Source organism: Epinephelus lanceolatus, chromosome 5, assembly GCF_041903045.1.
Source record: "Epinephelus lanceolatus isolate andai-2023 chromosome 5, ASM4190304v1, whole genome shotgun sequence".
NCBI classification, from domain to species: domain Eukaryota; kingdom Metazoa; phylum Chordata; class Actinopteri; order Perciformes; family Serranidae; genus Epinephelus; species Epinephelus lanceolatus.
The window spans coordinates 47,257,714-47,279,652 of record NC_135738.1 but is presented as its reverse complement, the minus strand read 5'-3'; the positions used below and the strand labels follow the sequence as shown (position 1 = coordinate 47,279,652).

Below are 21,939 nucleotides of genomic sequence, written 5' to 3'. Positions count from 1 at the left end.
ACAGAAGGAAATGACATAGAGGTAGAAGTACAGAAATCCACAGTCTTAATAAAAAACTTTTAGTTTGACTCAGATTACAGGTTAATCTCTGACTTTCCTCTAAATTACCCATACAGGCAGTCACCATTACTGTGGATTTTTTTCGCCTAATTAAATATAAAGTAGTATTTATTACAACATTCAGTCAAACAGTTGCAAATGGTCCTCCAAACTGGTTAGCCAGGGGCAGGGTTGTACAGTGTACAGTGGCAGGGTTGTACATATGTCCCACGCACTTAGCAAAAACTGGTCTGTGTGATGAAACACATTCCCACTGTAGCACCAGTGCTATACAGCATTGTGCTGCATGTGCCAGAGACAGAAGCGCTTTGTTTAATGCGAGTGTGTCTGAGGTCAATCAGTCATGCATTGCTATTCTGCTTGGTAGTTCACACTGTGTGACAGTGAGGTGGCACCTGGATGCGGACAACAATTTTGTCAATAAAAATGCAGCAGCGCTGTGATGATACAGACATTTCATACACCAGACCTGTAACATTATATTACACTGACCTGCCGATCCATCCATCCATCCATTTTTATCCGCTTATCTGGGGCCGGGTCGCAGGGGCAGCAGGGCAAGCAAAGCACCCCAGACATCCCTCTCCCCGGCAAAGCCTTCCAGCTCCTCCTGGGGAACCCCAAGGCGTTCCCAGGCCAGACGAGATATGTAATCCCTCCAGCGTGTTCTGGGTCTGCCCCAGGGCCTCTCGCCAGTGGGACGTGCCCGGGACACCTCCAGCGGAAGGTGCCCAGGAGGCATCCTAGTCAGATGCCCGAACCACCTCAACTGACCCCTTCTGACGCGACCTGCCGATGCACAATCAAACCGCATTTCATCCATTCCGCCGTCATTCTGTTTTTCCCTGTTTAGAGTCCAGTCTGTGATATATTTCTCACCACCTTTACTTCCTGTGGCTGTTCTATGTGCATGAATATTAATACGAATACTAATAAATGAATAGCCTGGAGATAATTAAAACAAACCTGATGAAGCCATGGGTGAAATGCATTGTTTGTAACACTTCAAATGAAGACTTATTTAAAAGAAGAATAAGCAATTCAGCCCTCTTGTGTGAGGTGAATCTACAGCCCAATTCCAATCTGATCCCTTACAGACTCACTGACTTAGAGGCGCGTTTATGTGAAGTGCGTGGGTGTGTGAGGGCTGTCCCAAATAAACACGGTCGGCAGATCTGCAAATGGTAACGATATAGATATATATATATACATATATGTATATATATATAAATATATATATATATATATATATATATATATATATATATATATATATATATATATATATATATATATATGTATATATATATATATATATATAAAAGATAGATATCACTATATCACTTACAACACTTTTGAAACTAGTTTAGAAAAAACATGCATATGGTAAAAACACAGTAAATTCATTATTTCAAACTTACCTCTTGCCCATTTTGCAACGCAAGTGCTTGGATAAGGATTGACTGATCAGGGAGTCTATCCCTCACACGTGCGTGCTGACAATAACCGATAAATGATCACGCCCAGAGCCGCCAGTGTCAACAACATTTTGTAGAGAGGGGGATAAGTGCTGTCCCATTCCTGTTTATAGCATCCGGAGCCCTTTCAGACTCTCACACTCAATCACTTACAGCTGACGTCAGTTAAGTCAGTGAGGGTTCAGGGCTTGAGTCTTTAGGGGCCAGATTGGAATTGGGCCTACTTATTTACGATAATTTAAACAATGTCTACCTTTTTTTTTAGTGCTAAATTCATTTGCAGATCATAGAAAATGACTTAAACTCCCCATAACACTGAATTTGAATAGTTTAAACTGCAATAGACTTACCTGATACTTTTATACTTTTGCTACAATTTTGTGGCCTGTGCTATAAAGTTTCAACCTCTGTTGCACCAGGGCTATGTGCAAAAAAAGTTAATGTACAGCCCTGGCCAGGAGAAAGCTCGAGAAAAGGAGTTTAGTAACCAGTACTTGTGCAGGCAGCATGCATCACAAACACCCTTAGTTCTCACCCTTACTTCTCATCCTTGCTGGCTACAAATTGAATTTGTCCCCAAGCTTTTCAGTCCAGGACAGCTGCAGTACAGCATACGCTCCCAGTCTGGAAGGCTGCTGGGCTCTGTTATGTAACATCTTTGCGGCCACCATACTGCTCTCATTTCATCTCTATTCATTAAATATAGACTTACAACACTGCCATCTTCTTTAGTCTCGATTAACCAGAGCTAAAGAAAAATCTAGCCCAAAATGCCCAGACCAGGCGATGCCCATGATGTAGAGTACTTCTGTGTTGATCTCATCAGTAAGCAGCACCAAACCACAGGCTACTTTTTGTGACCAATAAGTTTTCAACAGTGAAATATTTCGAGATGACCTGTTTCGATAAGCACGAACAAAGTGTTTCTGATTGGATTTTTGGAACAAAGCTGTAGTATTGAACTCATAGCTAGTTTGATAGAGTAGAGAAATACATATTTTTAGTAGAGAGAAATGGCGGAAAGTAATGAAATACATTTACTTACACTGTAAAAAACAACCTATAGAATTTACCCAATAAACCTGAGGTAACAATTAGCACAAATTTTATTTGGGTAAATTTCATCCCTTTTTCGAGGTAAGAATAAACTCAACAGTTATGAAACACTAAAACAAATTAGGTAAAATCTACTTAACTTTTCTGAATACATTACACAACTAATTACCTATAAAAACTGAGTAATAATAACTCTTGATTGTTAGTAGGAAAATTTAATCTACCAAATAATAATTAGTAATAATTTTATTTTAATCAATATGATTAATTAACTATTACTTATTCGGAGAAGGTCAGATTTACTTGAAAACTTATATGTAGACTCTGGAAATGGTGTTGAGGTCAGGTGAACAACTTTTTTTTAATCAATCAAATGATTCAAACCCTCTTCATGATGCACATTCAAATCAAATCAAATCAAATCAACTTTATTTATATGGCACTTTTCATACAACAGTAACACAAAGTGCCTCACAGAGGTTAAAAACAACAAAGATCCAAACAGAAAACAAAAAGAAAAGAGAAAACCCAACCCTCCCACCCAACAAAAAGCTATTTAGCTCATAAAATTGAGTTAGTAGCTAGGTAAGAATGATCTAAAACAGAGACATAAAATGCATCAAAACTAAAACCTACAGGCTAACTAAAATAACAAAAGATAAAGGTTAAATGAGATAAGAACGTAAAAAGAGGAAGGGTAAGAATATAAAAAATAAATAAAAAATAGATAATAGATGGATAAATCGGTTATAAGAGGAATTTAAAATAGATAAATAAAGAGATCAGTTAAAGGCCTGATTAAAAAGATGAGTCTTGAGCCTCTTTTTAAAAACATCAACAGTCTCTGCAGCTCTGAGGTTCTCCGGCAGGCTGTCCCACAATCGGGGGCCATAATAATTAAATGCCGCCTCCCCGTGTGTTCTAGTCCTAACTTGTGGTATGGTTAAAAGGCCGGTGCCGGAGGACCTCAGGGTCCATGAGGGTTGATATGGTAAAAGCAGGTCAGATAAATAAGAAGGCCCAAGACCGTTAAGACATTTAAAAACTAATAAAAGAACCTTAAAATCGATCCTGAAGCGCACAGGGAGCCAATGCAGCAATTTTAAAACTGGTGTAATGTGCTCCCGCCCTCTGGTCCTCGTCAGCACTCGTGTAGCTGAATTCTGTAATAATTGTAGATTTGAGATACTCTTTTTGGGAAGACCAGAGAGCAGGGCATTACAATAATCTAACCTACAGGAGATAAAAGCATGCATCAGCACCTCCGTGCTGGCCTGAGAAAGAAAAGGGCGTACTCTGGCTATATTCTTAAGGTGGTAGAATCTTGCCTTTGTTATGTTTCTAATATGTGGAATAAAACAGAGCTCAGAGTCAGAAATCACACTGATTTTTTACAGATTGTGTTGGTTTAAAATCCTGTAGTTTTGGTAAAAGTTTCTCACTCTGGCCTTCAGGACCAATGACTAAAACCTCTGTTTTGTCCTGGTTGAGCTGCAGGAAGTTCGCTGCCATCCATGACTTTATATCTAAAATGCAGTTAAGAAGGGCATCAATTGGCCCTGTGTCATCAGGAGACACGGCGATGTACAGTTGCGTATCATCAGCATAACTATGAAAGCTGATGCCGTGCCTCCTGATGACGTCCCCCAGAGGAAGCATGTAGAGATTAAAAAGAGTTGGACCTAAAATTGACCCCTGGGGGACCCCACACTTTATCTCATGGGTTCCTGAGGAACATGCATCCATACTTACAAAGAAGTGTCGATCAGTAAGGTAAGAGACGAACCAGTTAAAAACAGTACCAGAGAGGCCGACCAGGTGCCTCAGTCTATTTAATAAAATGTGATGGACTACTGTATCGAAGGCGGCGGTTAGGTCCAGTAGTACCAAGACTGTGAGTTTATGGTTATCTAAATTGCACCTGATGTCGTTTAAAATCTTTAAAAGGGCTGTCTCGGTACTGTGGTTCATCCTAAAACCAGACTGATACTTCTCTAAAGTGTTATTTGTATTTAAAAAATCATTTACTTGGTTAAAAACCAGTTTTTCTAAAATTTTGCTTAAAAATGGTAAGTTGGATACAGGTCAATAATTATTAAGAATGTTGGGTTCTAAATTGCTCTTCTTCAGAAGGGGCTTCACCACCGCTGTTTTCAAGGAGGCCGGGAAGACACCTGTCTGAAGAGAGCAATTCACCGTGTACAGTAGCTGTTCCTCAAAGAATCCATAAAATGTTTTAAAAAACGGTGTGGGAATTGGGTCTAAAAGGCAGGTTGTGGGCTTTACTTGGGAGAAAACTCGACCAAGTGTCCTCGCATCAACCAGGGCAAAACTCTCCAGTGTTTCCTCAGGTAAAAGCAATGATCCAGGTGTGTCGACAGTTAAAATCTGTTGAGATAAGAGACTGGATCTGATGTCATTGATTTTACTTCTGAAGTGGTCTGCAGAGTCCTCACAAAGGGCATTGGTTGTTGTCTTAGGTGATCTGTTAAAATATCAGTTGTGGAGAAGAGGAATTTGGGATTGTTTTTATTGTCAGAGATTAGTTTTTTGAAGTGGGAAATTCTTGCCTGTTTGACTGCGTTATTGTAGGTTTTGAGATGTTGACGTAATATTTCATAGTGGACTGTTAGGTTTGATTTTCTCCACCTTCTCTCAGCACTCCTGCAGTATCTTTTCAGTTGTTTGATTTCCTGATTTCTCCATGGGGGAGTAGGTTTTGTTCTAATTGTTTTGATTAAAAGTGGAGCCACTGAGTCCAGCGTTGACTTGAGTTTGTTGTTAAAATTGTCCACAATAAAATCACAGGGTGCAGGTAAAATTTCAGCAGGAGTGCTCTGTAAAATCTGGATAAAATTTGTAGCCACTTCAGAAGTTAGGTAGCGTTTCCTCACTGTTCTCACCGGGGCCTCCTATTGGTTAAAACTGGTGATGTTAAAAAACACACAAAAGTGGTCGGACACAGCCAGATCCACAACAGAGGACACACCCACGGACAGGCCATAGGTTATGACCAGGTCCAGGGTGTGCCCTCTGCTGTGGGTCAGCTGTGTGATATGTTGTTTAAAATCTAAACAGTTTAAGAGGTTTAAAAATTCTCTGGATACTGGGTCCGAGGTGTTGTCAATGTGTAGATTAAAATCACCAGTTATTAAAATCCTGTTGTAGGTGGAGTGAATGATTGATAATAATTCAGAGAAATCACTGATAAAAGAAGTGGAGTACTGGGGTGGTCTGTAAACCGTTATGCAAAGGATAGGAGGGCTGCTAAAAACAAAGGCATGATGCTCAAATGACGTGTAACTGCTAAAAGAAACTTCATTTGAGGACATTGTGGTTTTTGTTACTGATGCAGTTCCGCCTCCTCTTTTACCTCCCCTAATAGAGTATAAAAAGTTAAAATTTGGTGGGGAAGCCTCGGTGAGAACAACAGGTGCGTCGGTGCCAAGCCATGTCTCTGTAAGGAGAATACTGTCTAGGTTATTGTCTAAAATTAAATCATTTATGATAAAAGATTTGTTTAAAAGGGAGTGCACGTTCAGCACTGCCATTTTAATGTTTATGCTGAACGTGCGCTCTTCGTGACTTTTCAAATGGATGTTAAAAACACGGTTAGGTCTAAAAACATTCCTGCGTTTCAACTTTCTAAGTGTAATGATAGTTTTTATGGTGTGAATGTCCTGTGTTTCCGGTTGCAGAGAAGGTGCTGCTGAGGGAGAAGTGTGTGTGGTGCAATGTGTAGTGGAGGAGGGTGGAGGTGGGTGAGCAGCAGTGAGCAGCAGTGAGCAGCATATTGTACCACAGTAACCAGAACTATAATTATAATAATAATTATTACTTTCATTAATATTGCTGTAAACTACTGTCATTATCGTCTGTCTCTGTCTCTCTCTCTGTCTCTCTCTCTTTCTGTCTCATTGTGTCATACGGATTACTGTTAATTTATTATGCTGATCTGTTCTGTACGACATCTATTGCACGTCTGTCCGTCCTGGAAGAGGGATCCCTCCTCAGTTGCTCTTCCTGAGGTTTCTACCGTTTTTTTTTTCCCCTGTTAAAGGTTTTTTCGGGGGGAGTTTTTTCTTATCCACTGTGAGGGTCCTAAGGACAGAGGGATGTCGTATGCTGTAAAGCCCTGTGAGGCAGATTGTGATTTGTGATATTGGGCTTTATAAATAAAATTGATTGATTCATTGATTGATCTGCCCCGCACCACTTTTGCAAGCCTTCTTCCACTTCTTGTGTGCACGTCCGAATTTGCCCCTCACGTTTTTCCAATCTTTTTTTACTTTTTTTTATGCCCTTTCCCATTGCCATCACTATCTCTTTCTACGCATTTTCTACTGCTATTTTATTAGAGTGCAGGGCACTAGAACAGTCATACAAATGGGGGTGTGCCCATACAAGTTCTCACAATTTTTCCTCCTCGCCCACCATATTTCATACCTGCTTCTTCTGTGAATAACAAAAAGTGGTTAATTTCAAGTATGTGGCTTCTTGCATTATCACTCCCGCTGGCAAGGCACGGTATTACACGCGTGTCGCGTATCAAAAAAATGGACTCAAGCACACATAATGGCGGCCAGTGCGTCTTGATGCGTTAGCGTCTGCGTGCCTTTGCGGCGACTATGAAACGGCCCGTAAAGTCTCGGTGACATCAGAGGGAATTTTGCCTGGCTGCTGTCGCCCAATAGGGAGCAAGATTTTGAATTTTGGAAGTGATTTACACCTTTGACAGTTACTGGACCGATGGGGGCCTGGTGCGTTTCCTTTGTTCTCAGACTCACTGGTTTTGTGAAGGCCTCTCTATTGTTTAAAACACGTGGCTGAGGTCCCAACAGTGGAAACAGGACTTTTGTGTCACAGGCATTTTCTTCAGACTTGAGATGTTAATGAGCTGAGCTGCAGTTTATCTGGCAGTATTGTAACAGAGCTCAGTACTGTTGCACATAGAGTGAACATCAAATTCATTTACAGTACTTTCGAGCCCACCTAAATGATTGTGAGCCTTCAGAAATGTCAGTGGGATTTAAACACTTAAAGCCCCTACAAGGAACTTTCATTTTGAGTTGATTTTGGCGACCCTGTGGACAAAAGCCGTAGTGCTTTGCCGGAATGAAGCCTACATTTCCCATGAGCTCTAGCGTGTATTGTCGCAAAGACTCTTACCTGGCTCGTGCATGTGTTTGTTTTGGGGATGCATGAAACAACAAGACGGGAAAACTTTGCCCCCGCTCCTATCGGGGATCCCTGCTCACCTCTGCCGCGCCCCAGCTCCACTTCTCCAGCGTAAGCGCCACCACCGCCGGGGTAAACGCAGTGGTCGGCTGGTAAGGCTGAAGGCCTGTTTGCCTTGCCTCTTTATTTCTCAGCAATCGCTGGACCCTGTCGACACCTGGCTGGTACCTGTCTTCGGCCCGGATGAGGTGTTCCAGCCCCGTGGCCCCTGCTCTCGTCGTCACTGCTGGCACGGGGTGAATCTGTGCAACCTGTGTGTGGCTCCCTGGACAGCTAACGCCGTGGACCCGCCGGCTCCTGCCAGGATTGAGCAGGTAAATGCTAGATCGCTAGTGAACAACACGTTTATCCTGAAGGATTTCCTGACTTCCCGAGCACTGGATTTTCTCTGTGTGACTGAGACATGGCTGACTGTTGGTGAGTCCAGTGCTTTCACAAAACTTTTACCCGATGATTGCTGCTATTTTAACTCCCTGCGGATGTCGGGTTGAGGAGGAGGAATAGCGACTATTTATAAGAGTCACTATAAATGTAAGCAGCTAGGTAAGATGACGTGTGCTGTCTGAGTGCCGTAAATCGTTTCCTCCTGGAAGCGACCTGCGGCGGACCCGGAGACAGTGAGCGGTAGTCTAGAAAAGTGGCGAGTTTTTTTTTTTGTTTGTTTGTTTGTTTTTGGAGGGCGCCCTCACATAGATTGCGCCCTGGGCGTTTGCCCACATTGCCCGTAGCAAAAACCGTCCCTGCCTCCTCCACACTTTGACTTATTTCCACCCTGCAGACAGTGGGACTTATATTCATTGGGCCGACAGTGGCTTGGAAAACCGCCCATAACCGTGTCACACGGGGAAGAGGGAAGAGGGAAGGCGGCTGGAGTTCCTCCAACATTTGCGGTTAGAGTATCATATTTTTTTATTGACAAAAATATAGGCTGCTTCGGCTGATTTTTTTATGCGCACATGTGCCCCTAAATATTTTTTACACTTTGCACACACCTATTTGTAGTCGCAAATGCGAGTGAAACGCTCGCACTGTGGAGCAGATTGTGTGCCCAGGCATCCTGACTGACCAACTCAACTGGTTAAAATGGGAGCCGCAAGGAAGTTGGCAGCGCTACAGAAAATCGACATACTTTGCGGCATTTCAGTTGTCGTGCCAAGGTACTTCTCCCCGACAGGAAGTGTATCCCCTGGCCGCAGGGGGCGTGCATGCATTCAGCAGAGATGGAGCCACGTTACTGCGTTTGATTTCATCTAAATAAATGAAAACTACCAACATTTGCATTGTTTGATTCATCATTTTAGTGTTGTGATTTTACCAACAAGGTTTTGCAAAGTAACACATGGCTCATCCATCAAAACAAATGCCTTTATTCTTCTGCACGTGTTAACGTCGTATTACACACTGTACTAACAGTCTACCATGATTTGTGTGTATAATAATAATAATAATAATGATAATAATATAAAGGATATGTTAGGAATAATATAAAGGATATGTTAGATATGATAGAAATGTTCTGATTATGATAAATGATCAAATATGCATCCAGTGCATCCACACATCAAAACAGCGAGCAAGAGAGATGAGATGAGAGAAACACACACACACATACACACAAGTGGACAAAGACAGAGCATGAGACTAGAACAGAGCAGAGGAACAGAATCGATCACTCAGAGGGAATGTGTTTCTGGTATGAACGGCTAGGCAACTGCTGACAGGCGGCTGCATGACGACTGATGTATCTGGGTGCTTCCATTTCCAATGTGAACATGATGTAATGGGGTTTTCGTTGTTGTTGTTTAAAGAAAGACCAGCATATTTTAATCAGTCACCGTACACTCAAATGAAGTATTTTTAAGAGGAAAAACAACTCAAAATACATCACCCTAAGTTCTGTCTTTTTAAATAGTTGAGATCAGGTCAGCTAATTATAGGGACTTAGTGTTAGGATTTTATTCATACAACTACTTCTAACAAATTTAGCCGCAAGCGACAATTACGGGGTTCAAGCTATCATGGAAGTTGAAAGCTGGGTAAGATCAAGACCTTTGACAGTTTAGGACACCTGTGTCAAAAAGAGAAACATAAAGATAAACAACAGGTTTTATGACAATCAGACAGATGCTCACTCATTTATGTCCAAATTTCTACCGGGCCATGCTCTTCTTTGGAAACTGTGTCTCCTCCTGTTGGTCAACTGCAGGAACACTTTGGGGACATGCTTTAATGGCTTAGTTAAAAACATCCACTGAGTTTGTTGATGTTCGAACAAACCCTCATTGATGTATGGCCAAATTTTGCTAAAGGTAATTGCACTTGTTTGGAACAGGGGGTGCCCCCTATCGACAGCTTTCAAGATCATTTAAGACACGTGGTTCATGGTTATTATTTTACATACCCTTAAAGTTTTGTAATGATTGGACAATCAATTTCTGATTTATGGTCTGATTTGTATTATCCCACACCCATTTTTTGTATCTGTGGGTGAAAATTTCATGTCTCTGTGATGTACCATCTCACGGGAATCTGCAAAAAAAAAAAAATATCCCTAAATAATGATAGTAAAACTGGACAAAAACAACAGGGTTTCAGCCCTTCAGGCTTGAACCCCTAATAAAACAGGATATAAACAATAGGGTTTCAGCTCTTCAGGCTTGAACCCCTAATTATAAAACAGGACTAAAACAATAGGGTTTCAGCCCTTTGGGCTTGAACCCCTAAAAATCAGTAGAATGGGAAAGAATGTCATTTTCAAAACTTCAACAATTAGTGTCCTCAGCTCCCAAAGACTTACTGAGTATCTTTATAAAAAAGGTGATTTCACACAGTGGTAAACATGCTCAAATATAGAATGAGTGTATTTAAAAAAACAAAAGAAAGTTCATCAGCTTGAGCATTAAATATGTTGTCTTTGTACTCAATTAAATATAGATTTTAAAAAAAGGATTTGTAAATCATTGTGTTCTTTTTTTTTTAACATTTTATTCAGCATCTCAACTTTTGGGGAATTAGGGTTATATAATGCCTAGTTGTACTTCCGAGAATATTTTGGCGATAGCATCACAAAAGTGCTGTAATCAGTAACACATTACTCAGTAACACATTTACAGAAAGTACTATTAGAAAGTAACTTATTACTTTCAAATGAAGGTAATCAGTAGTGTGTAATGTATTACATTTTGAAAGTAGCACTGCTGATGACACAGCTGTATGTTCACCTTAAAACCAGTGAGACTGAGTTGGAACAAACTTGAAGACGTCAGGAAGTCAGACCACAACAGTTGCTGTGGTTGTTGCAGTGCTGATTTATCAGACAGTCTAAAACTGCTTAGGATAGATATAAACAGAGATATGTCATTTTCTCCAACCAGTGGACTGATGATCAGCATGTACTTTCACTGTGGACAGTCCTAATCTTTCTCTCTTGTCTCCCTCCTGTCTTCCTGTCTCTTTTCAGGTGTCCACTGAGAAAGGACTCAGACTGGAGGAGAATTTCAGAGACTCCACCCTGTAGTCAGCAGCTGGCTTAGGCTGTAGCTCCACACAGGGTCCTGTGGAATTTTTTAATCCTTAAAAAAACAAGCTGCACCTAAGTCCTTAAAGGTGTGGTTAACAATCAGACAGTACAGCAGACAGGTCTTAACACACAAAGAGAGAATTACTCTGCATATGATGCTTCCTAAATAATGTGATACTCCTATATCTGGCACTTTGATGAATCTGACTGCTGGATATCCACTTTTTTTTGACTGAAGGAGTCACTGATTGACTCATACAAAACTATGAGTGGTTTTTTTTGTTTTGTTTTTGTTTTTTGTTTTGTTTGGTTTTGTTTTTTTCTTGGGGGGTCATGGTGGTGGTTTCCCTTAAAGATTCACAACATAAAGTTAGCCTTTATTCAAATGATATACTATTTTTACAAGACTCCTGTGTGTCATCACAAGAAACGTTCAGTCTCATTAGCAAAATCTCCATGATCTCAAACTATACAAGAACTAGTGTAAACAAAAGTCAGACTTACCTTTCTTTAGATTTACAGTGTACAACAAGAGAATTTTTGGCTTCTCAGCATTTGCTTGGAAACTTTTTTTTTTTTTTTTTAAATTTGGGATGTGTAAATTAACTATTTTCAATTGAATACTGAATGTTATTTATAGTTCCAGGTTTTATTTGTCTGGTGTTGCCATTGCACAGCTCTGCTGTCACAACAGAAATGTATAAAAAATATATTGTTGACAGAATAACAGCTGTATACACTGATCACCCAAAGCATTCCAACCACTAACAGCTGATGTGAATAACATTGATCATCTTGTTACAATCCAATGTTCTGCTGGTAAACCTTTGGTCCTGGTATTCATGTGGATGCTACTCGACATGCTTCACCTACCCAAACACAGTTGCAGACTAAGTACACCCCCTAATGTTACTCCCTGGAGGTGGGGGTGGTTCTAAGTCTGCAGTGGTGTTCAGGTGGGGGTAGCACGTCAACTGGCCAAATGGTTTCCCTGCAGAACATTATTGTAACAAGATGATCAATGTTATTCTTATTACCTGTCAGTATTTTTTATGTGTGTATAGAGCTTGAAAAACACAGTAATGAAAAAGATGTAATCGTGTTAAACCTAAACATGAATACAAATGTGTGCTGATTTAGTTATTTTGACCAAAAGGTGATTCATTACAAATACTCCTTACTCTGCTCACTTTATGGGGTGTGTGAATTGACTTTCTAAAAGTCAAAACAGTTCACTTCAGTTCAGTTCAGAAAACTTTATTTATCCCATGTGGGCAATTCAGTTTACAGCTCCCAGTTCAATAAATAAAAGCACAAACAAATACAACAGTCATTCATTAGACATACAACTTTTATCACTCAACTCTCAGTTGTCAGTGGATCAGTTGAACTAATGGTTTCCCAGCAGCGATACCTTGTACATGTGCAAATATGCGTACATAAGTATTCGATCAGTAAAAAAGAATGAATAAATGGGATAGAGAGTAAATAAATAAAATAACAAAGCACAAACCTACTCATTAAAACTGGCATTCATCAGCCTGATAACTGAAGGGATAAAAGAGTTTGAGTAGCGATTTGTCTTCCTCAGGGGTGCATAGTAGCACCTCCCTGAGGGCATTAAATTAAATCTACTGGACAGTCCTTAAAGCGGCCATTGTTGTGTGGTTCAGAGTGACATGACATGAGCAGCATGTCAGACGGACTGTCATTCATTTATTCACTGCTTAGTACAGGAAATTCTGTAGAGCAAAACATGCAGTGTTAGATCAATGGAGTCCACTACGTAGGGTGTAATACATTATAATTCTCACTAAACATTCAGACAACACTACAAGACAGCAAACACACTATGTAGTAGGGCTGCACTATATCAGGAAAACATGCAATATGCAATTACATCGTTGAATATTGCAATGACGATATGACTCACAACAAATAAACAGATTTGAAATATGTCTTTCTGCTTTAGGTTGGAGCGGCTAATATCAATCCCAGACAATGAATAGTCAGTGCACACTGAATTAAAAAAAATAAAATGCAGTGATATTGATAGATTTCAATGTTGTGAATGGGTTCCCAATAAAATTAGTGTTTTTATACAAACTGTAGTGTTAAATTGGAGTTTGATGTTGAAGTTGAATAAAATCCCAAATATAATAACTTTATGTAAATAAACACAGACTGTATATGTATCTGTATATACAGTCTATGAGCAAAACATTATACAAATGACACATAATGAGCTAAGAGCACCAAAATCATCTACCCAGTATAAGGCGTATAACATGAGTTTTTATGTTTTCTTTTCACTTACTGAGACGTTGAACAAAACCGTAAACTACAACAGAATTGGTCTTGCACGAGATGTAAGATTTATACAGTATGAAAATGGTGGCCGCCACTGAAAATCTTTTTTTCAACAGCGTGTGCTCCCTGGAATGTAAAACATCATTGGGTCATCATCAATATGAGTCAGTACAATATTGATAAGTAGCACAATCACATTATCATAATGTAGCATTATCAGGGAAAAACTAGCATCCCCTGGACGGTAAAATAACATTGTCACTGACATGGGTGATTACGGGATTTGCTGTCACAGCAGACATAGGATAACAGGAATGTCTGTAGTAATATCCTACATATCCGTGAATTTGGGTGTATTTTATGAACCTTAAAATACACGGTTATTATCTAGCGGCGGTCCCCGGGAACCTCTGTGCTGCTTCGCTGTCATTACAAGGAAACCACGGTGCACCGAGCCTCAGAGAACCGGGGATGACAACAGATGAGCAGGTGGACAGTTGTCAGATTTGTGCAGAGCAAAAGAACAAATGCACTGACACATCATGGACAGTATGATGATAACATCCAAAACACAAGTGACATGAGAAATACTTTCAAAACTAGTAAAGTCACCCAATGCCACTGTTTCAACACAACATACAGCATGTGAATATATGGCATGTGTAAATCTACTGTTTATTACAATACCTTTATCGGGTTTGTTGATAATCGCGATGAAGGAAAACTTCAATAATATTGTGCAGCCCTACTATGTATTAGGCTACAAGTGAACATTTCTGATCAACAGTGATGTTAAACATGTCAGCTGTTTGTCAGACTGTTGACAAGCAAACATTTTGAAAACACGAACTCAGCACATTTCAGAAAAATTAAAAAAATGAACATGTCCTCAATACTGATAAAAGTCTTAACTTGAAGGATGCATTAAATAGAAGACAGCTGGTTTGTCCTGTCACACCTGTAAAAATGAGTAATACTGAAAGTGTGACTGAAGAACAAATGTTTGCTCTTTCATTTAAATTGAACTCAAATGACCAAAGTTTGCTCTGGGTCAGTTGGATCTCATGCCCCAAGTCAGTGTTTGACTCTGTCAGCTAAAGTGCCAATACAGAAACCAAATTGTATTTAATCAAGAGTATGACGAATCCTACTTAAAACCATAGTGTTCATATAGTCTTTTCACTTAATGTCTTTCTTTTGAGTGATGATGCTGCATTCAGTACAGGGCCAAATAACTCTCTTGTGAGGACACGATAACAGATGTCTGTGCCCAAAAACCTTTTAAATGACAGACAAATACTTTTGCCTTTACCGAGGGTCAGAGAGACCTTTGCTGAGCTCCAAAACATTTTCCAGTCATTTCTTTAAATGCTTTTATGTCCAAAAATGATGTAAAAGTACAGGAAACACATTTGTTAGAGAAGCACACAACAGCCTCATGTACACTGTGTCCTACAGACACCACCCCTATCCCATAAGCTGTTTCAATATACTGAGCAAAACATTAAAAGTAACAGTTTTCCTTTTGTTCCCATTTTTTCACAGGTTTAAGTTAAAGATCAAAGACTTTTTCATGCGCTCAGTGGATATATTTCTCTCAAATTTTGTTCATAAATTTGTTAAAATCCATGTAAGTGAGCACTTTTCCTTTTCTAAAATAATCAATCCACCTGACAGTTGTGTCATATCAAGATACTGATTAAACAGCATCATTAGTACACAGGTGTGCCTCAGGATGGTCACAATAAAAGGACGCTCAAAAATGTACAGTTTGATCACACAACATGATGCCACAGATGCCACAAGTTTTGATGGAGTGTGCCATTGGCACGCTGACTGCAGGAATGTCCACCAGAGCTGTTGCCTGCGAAGTGAATGTTCATTTCACTGCCATAAGTTGTCTCCAATGATGTTTCCCTAAATGTGGCAGTACATCCATCCAACCAGCCATGCAATTGCACAGGTTAGTTACAATATCAAACTGCTGTCAGGTCAAGACCCTGGTGAGGATGATGAGCATGCAGATGGGCTTCCCTGAGATGGTTTTTGATGGTTTGTGCAGACATTCTTCAGTTGTGCAAACAAATTGTTGCTTCAGCTGTTTGGGTGGCTGCTCTCAGATAATCTTGCAGGTGAAGACATATGGAGGTCTTGAGCTAGTGTGGTTACATGTGGTCTGTGAGTGTAAGGGTGTTTGGATGATCAATCTACTACCATATGCCATCTCCAATGCAGTTACCCTGAATTTGGCAGTACATCCAAGCAGCTTTACTAAGACACACAAGCTAAGGACCTTCACATTCAGCATCTTTACCTGTAAGATAGTGTGAGAGCATTCACCTGAACAGCTGAAGCAACAAATGGTTAACACAACAGATGAATTTAGCTCAAACTCTCAGAAACCATTTCAGGAAAGCTCATCTGCATGCTCATCATCCTCACCTGGGTCTTGATCTGACAGCAGTTAGTCATTGTAACTGACTTGTGTGATTGTGAGGCTGGTTTGATGTTCTGCCAAATTCAGGGAAATGACACTGGAGCTGTCTTATAGTAGTGAAATGAGCATAAAGATTAGGGGCAAAAGTTCTGGTGAACATTCCTGCAGTCAGCAGGCCAACTGCAGGCTCCATCAAAACTTGGAACATCTGTGCCTATTGTGTTGTGTGATCAAACTTAGAGTGTCCTTTTTCCCCTGTAACACCTGTGCACTTCTGATATTTATCAATGCAGTCATTAGTTGTCAGGTGTCTGTCTGACAGGTGCAAACTATTTTCTACATGCTGGAGATTACACCAGCTGACAAAACAGACAAAAAAAATGGCACAAATATTCTAGCAGGATTTTTGCAGGACACAGATGCATCATGGCAGAGAGGCTGGCTGGTGTTGTAAGTCCTGTGCACTTGTCCCCTGTCCAACTGTTAATAAAGCTGCCATGAGGAGCCTGCAAACTGGTGGAGTGTATAAATCTCTGACTTTAACTTGCCTCAAGTTAAATTAGTCTCTGCAGTTGGATTTCAGGAAGATGTTCCAAAATACTTTTAATCTGTTCTTTAGAGTTTGAAGAAGTGAGAAGGGATGTGTTTTTGAAAGAACTGAGGATTTTTTTAAATGATTTTGAAAAACTAAAGACAATTTTGTGAGAATAAAAACGTTTGATATTGTGTGTTTTTATTGGTGAAAATAAACACTTTTTAAACTGCATGTCTCTTCAGTGTAAAGAGGATGATGAAAGTATTTGCTACTTCAGGTTGGACAACATTTATTTATTTGTGTCTTTTTAAACACATCAGTGTTCAATCAAAGGAAGAAACATTTAAAAAAAATTACTGCAGCAAATTAAAAACAGCATTCTAAAGTTACCTCAGTGGAACTCTCTATTATGGACCACAAGAGGAGAAACAACAGCCTGTTACTGTTGTCAGGAATTTGCTATCTGTTTCCATCAGTGGCTTTCTGCTTCAATTGTTCTTTTTTTCTGACTTGAACCAAACAGCCAATTAAATACTTAGAAATGCCTGTGAGATCTTTTTAACTCATTACAGCAGTCAAAGGAAACTGACTGCTGTAATGATGACTTTGTGGTAGTAAGCAAAACTACTGCTACTTTTGATGCTGAAAACGTTTTACTGTTTTTTGAGTTTTGTCCAGCAGGAATAAGTTATTAACAAAATATTTGCATATCACTTTGAGCTGATATGGTGAACTTGTTAGCAAACAATTTTTTTGTTTTTTAAATAGCTTAGTGCCAGCGATAGCAGTGGCTGGAGGCATTATGTTTTTGGGTTTCCTGCCCTCACGTATGGATGTACGTTCGTCCCATCCTTGTGAACACAATGGCCTCTAGTTTCACATACTGGGCGAGGCGCAGCACACCTGCGCTTCGCCAACTGGGTGTGGCCAGGCGGATTTTACAAGTTTGGCACACCGTGTGCCCTGGTGCAGCTACTCCTCTTTCCCACCTCCGTCCCTTCTACCTGCGCAAGTCGGAAAGAGGGAGGAGAGAAGGCATGGAGTGGGTTTTACACAGCCGATTCACATCACACCAATCTGGTTTTCTGATGGTTTCCTTTGCCGATGTGCTGACGTATTGCGGTAAGCGAGTTGTGTCATTTCTGGTGTTTCTGTGACAGCGTCTCTGTACTGCTCTGGTGAATTCTACTAGCCTGCTTTCTCACTTCAGTTGCTTTAACGTTGCTTTAACATCTACTCCAAGTCTTAACCCACACTGGTTCTGTTTAAGCACTTATAGCTCTCCTCCTTTTTATGACTTCCCTGCTAATCTCTTAGCTGTTGTTTGCACGTTACTAGCCTTGGTAGCTACATTAGCTTTACAGTTAGCGATGGCTTCTCCCTCTGCTCTTTCTTGCTCGGTGTGCCAATGTTCAGTTATGCCCTCTGGTTATTGGCAGCTCTATTCTGAGAAACGTGAAGTTAGCAACACCAGCGACCATAGTAAAATGTATCCCTGGGGCCAGAGCGGGCGACATTGAATCAAATTTAAAACTGCTGGCTAAAACTAAACGTAGATTCAGTAAGATTGTTATTCACGTCGGCGGCAATGATACCCGGTTACGCCGATCAGAGGTCACTAAAATTAATATTGCCTTGGTGTGTGAATATGCAAAAACTATGTCGGACTCGGTAGTTTTCTCTGGACCCCTCCCAAATCTGACCACTGATGACATGTTTAGCCGCATGTCATCATTTAATCGCTGGCTGTCCAGGTGGTGTCCAGTAAATGATGTGGGTTTCGTTAATAATTGGCAAACTTTCTGGGGAAAACCTGGTCTTATTAGGAGAGACGGCATTCATCCCACTTTGGATGGAACCTCATTTCTAGGAACCTGGCAAATTTTATTAGTAATTTAAATCCCTGACAACCCAGAGTTGAGATCAGGACTCAGAGTCGCAGTCCTATACGCTTCTCTGAGCTTCTAGTTCAGTTACCCAGCCATAATTTTCATAGTTTTATACAAACGGTGTCTGTCCCCCGACCCCCTAAATGATTTAAATCTAAAATTAAACAAAGAGGAGTTGTGCATAACAACCTCATAAAAATTAAAACCTCTTCTGTGACAGAAAGACAGAACAGGAGAATTAAATGCGGACTGTTAAATATCAGGTCTATATCGTCTAAAGCAGTGTTAGTAAACAAATTAATATCAGATAATCATATTGATTTACTCAGTCTCACTGAAACCTGGCTGTGTCAAGATGAATATGTTAGTCTCAATGAATCCACTCCTCCCAGTCATAATAATACCCACATTCCTCGAGGCAGCGGCCGAGGAGGGGCGTTGCAGCCATTTTTAACTCTAGTCTGTTAATCAGCCCTAAACCTAAACTAGATTATAATTCATTTGAAAACCTCGTTCTTAGTCTTTTACATCCAACCTGGAAAACCTCGCAGCCACTTTTATTTGTTATAATGTACCATGCTCCTGGCCCGTATTCTGAATTTGTATCTGAATTCTCAGAGTTTTTATCCAGTTTAGTTCTTAAACCAGATAAAGCATAAAGAATAACATTCATGTCAACGATGATAATGACTCCCTGGCTACCGCGTTTATGTCATTATTAGACTCCATTGGCTTCAGTCAGGGTGTACATGAACCCACTCATTGTTTTAAACATACACTCGATCTAGTTCTGACGTATGGAATTGAAATTGATAACCTAACAGTCTTTCCACAGCTCCTCTTAAAAAGAAGTGAACAAAGCAAAGAAAGTTCGCTCCTTGGTATAACTCTCAAACCCGTAAGTTAAAACAAATATTGTGAAAATTTGAAATTGGCGATTAACCAAACTGGAAGAATCTCGTTTAATCTGGGCAGACAGTCTCAAAAATTATAAGAGGGGCCTCCGCAATGCCAGAGCAAACTATTACTCAGCATTAATAGAAGACAATAAGAACAACCCCAGGTTTCTTTTCAGCACTGTAGCCAGGCTGACTGAGAGTCAAAGCTCTATTGAGCCTTGTATTCCTTTAGCCCTTAGCAGTAATGATTTTATGAGCTTTTTTAATGACAGAATTCTAACTATTAGAGGCAAAATGCATGACCTCCTGTCCTCAGATAGTACCCATCTAACCTCAAACACAGCTGTAAGACCTAATATATATTTAGATTGCTTCTCCCCAATTTCTCTTCAAGAATTGACAGCAGTGATTTCTTCATCTAAATCATCAACGTGTCTCTTAGACCCCATCCCAACTAGGCTACTTAAGGAGGTCTTACCTTTAGTTAACACTCATATATTAGATATGATCAATATATCCTTATTAACAGGCTATGTACCACAGTCTTTTAAGGTAGCTGTAATTAAACCCCTCCTAAAAAAGCCCACCCTGGATCCAGAGGAGTTAGCCAACTATAGACCAATATCTAATCTTCCCTTTATGTCAAAGATCCTTGAGAAAGTAGTCACAGACCAGCTGTGTGATTTTCTCCATGATAATAATTTATTTGAGGAATTTCAGTCAGGATTTAGAGTGCATCATAGCACTGAGACAGCACTAGTTAAAATTACATGATCTTCTGATTGCTTCAGACAAAGGACTCGTCTCTGTACTTGTTTTATTAGATCTTAGTGTGGCGTTTGACGCTATTGACCATCAAATTCTACTGCAGAGACTGGATCAATTAATTGGCCTAAAAGGTAGGCTGACCAAACGTTCTCTTTTACCCGGACATGTCCACTTTTCACATCCCGTCTGGGGTGTCCGGGGGGTTTTTATAAACTGATGATAATGTCCGGTTTTCCATGCATTTGTGTGTGTGTTAGTGTACGGCACAGGCAGCATATTTCTGTCCGAACCGAGCCCGACATTATTTAATGACCAAAGAACTGAGTTTGCGTCACACAGTGGTTACATGCTATTTAACAGGCCGGACGTGCGCCGTGGGTGCTCAGCTGCGAAGAGGGAGACCTCCGTGTTTGAGACGGGAGCGGGAGGCGGGAGGTCCGACGCTTCTAGCGAGAGGAGAGGGAGAAATAAAACAAAATAAGATAAAATAGGAAAAACCTGTCTTCCTTTTTTATTTTATTTTCAGCGTTTAATCAAGGCGGAGGCGGGTGGCTGGAGGTCCGAGACTTCCAGAGAGGGGAGAGGTAGAAACAAACAGCCAATGTGTGTTTGCGTGTTATGTTCAGGTGTTGTCACGTAAATAACAGTGCCCAAGCAATAAACAGGACAGACAATAGGATTTTATTTATTTTTACACTACATTTTCACTGAAAGCTGACCGAATCCGACCCGAGCCCAAATACAATTTATAGCTACATTTTTGACTAAACCCGGCCCGACCCGTCGGGTATCATCGGGCTCGGATCGCCACACTCTAGTGTGTGTATGTGTCCCCTATTGGAGCCTATCTGAATTTCTGTCTTTGAGAGATATTATTTTGTAATATAACTGAATTTTCTATCCATACATATAAACTTTAAATATATTAAAATTATAAGGCATCTTTGAGTAAACTGCGAGTATCATTTAAGTAGGCTATGTCGCGGCCGGGCCGAGTGTCCTCTTTTTTGGAAATCAAAATATGATCACCCTACTAAAAGGTTCTGCACTAAGCTGGTTTAAATCTTATTTATCTGATCGTTTTCAGTTTGTTCACGTTCATAATGAATCATCCTTACGTACTAAAGTTTGTTTTGGAGTTCCGCAAGGTTCTGTGCTCGGACCAATCCTATTTACTCTATATGCTTCCTTTAGGTAACATCATTAGAAATCACTCTATAAATTTCCACTGTTATGCGGATGATACACAGTTTTATTTATCGATGAAGCCAGAAGAAAGTAATCAATTAACTAAACTCCATAACTGCCTTAAAGACATAAAAACCTGGATGAGCACCAATTTCCTGATGTTAAATTCAGACAAAACTGAAATTATTGTTCTTGGCCCCAAACAACTCAGAGACTCTTTATCTGATGACATAGTTTCTCTAGATGGCATTGCTCTGGCCTCTAGCACTACCATAAGAAACCTCGGAGTAACATTTGATCAAGATTTGTCTTTTAATTCTCATTTAAAACAAACCTCACGGACTGCATTTTTTCATCTGCGTAATACTGTGAAAATTAGGCCTATCCTGACCCGAAAAGATGCAGAATAATTGGTCCACGCTTTTGTTACCTCAAGGCTGGATTACTGTAACTCTCTATTATGAGGTAGCTCTAGTAAGTCCTTAAAAACTCTCCAGCTAATTCAGAATGCAGCAGCACGTGTACTAACAGGAACTAAGAAACGAGATCATATTTCTCCTG

At 40.2% G+C, this 21,939-nt stretch overlaps 1 protein-coding gene across 1 annotated transcript in view; it reads left to right on the top strand.

Moving 5' to 3' along the window:
* The window catches only part of enc2 (ectodermal-neural cortex 2), a 77,290-nt gene extending 60,425 nt beyond the window's left edge, over positions 1–16,865 (top strand). The window contains exon 13 of the mRNA XM_033634992.2: positions 11,293–16,865. The gene's annotated coding sequence lies outside the window, so the exon portion shown is untranslated. The remainder of the gene's footprint in view (positions 1–11,292) is intronic.
* Positions 16,866–21,939: the final 5,074 nt, after the last annotated feature.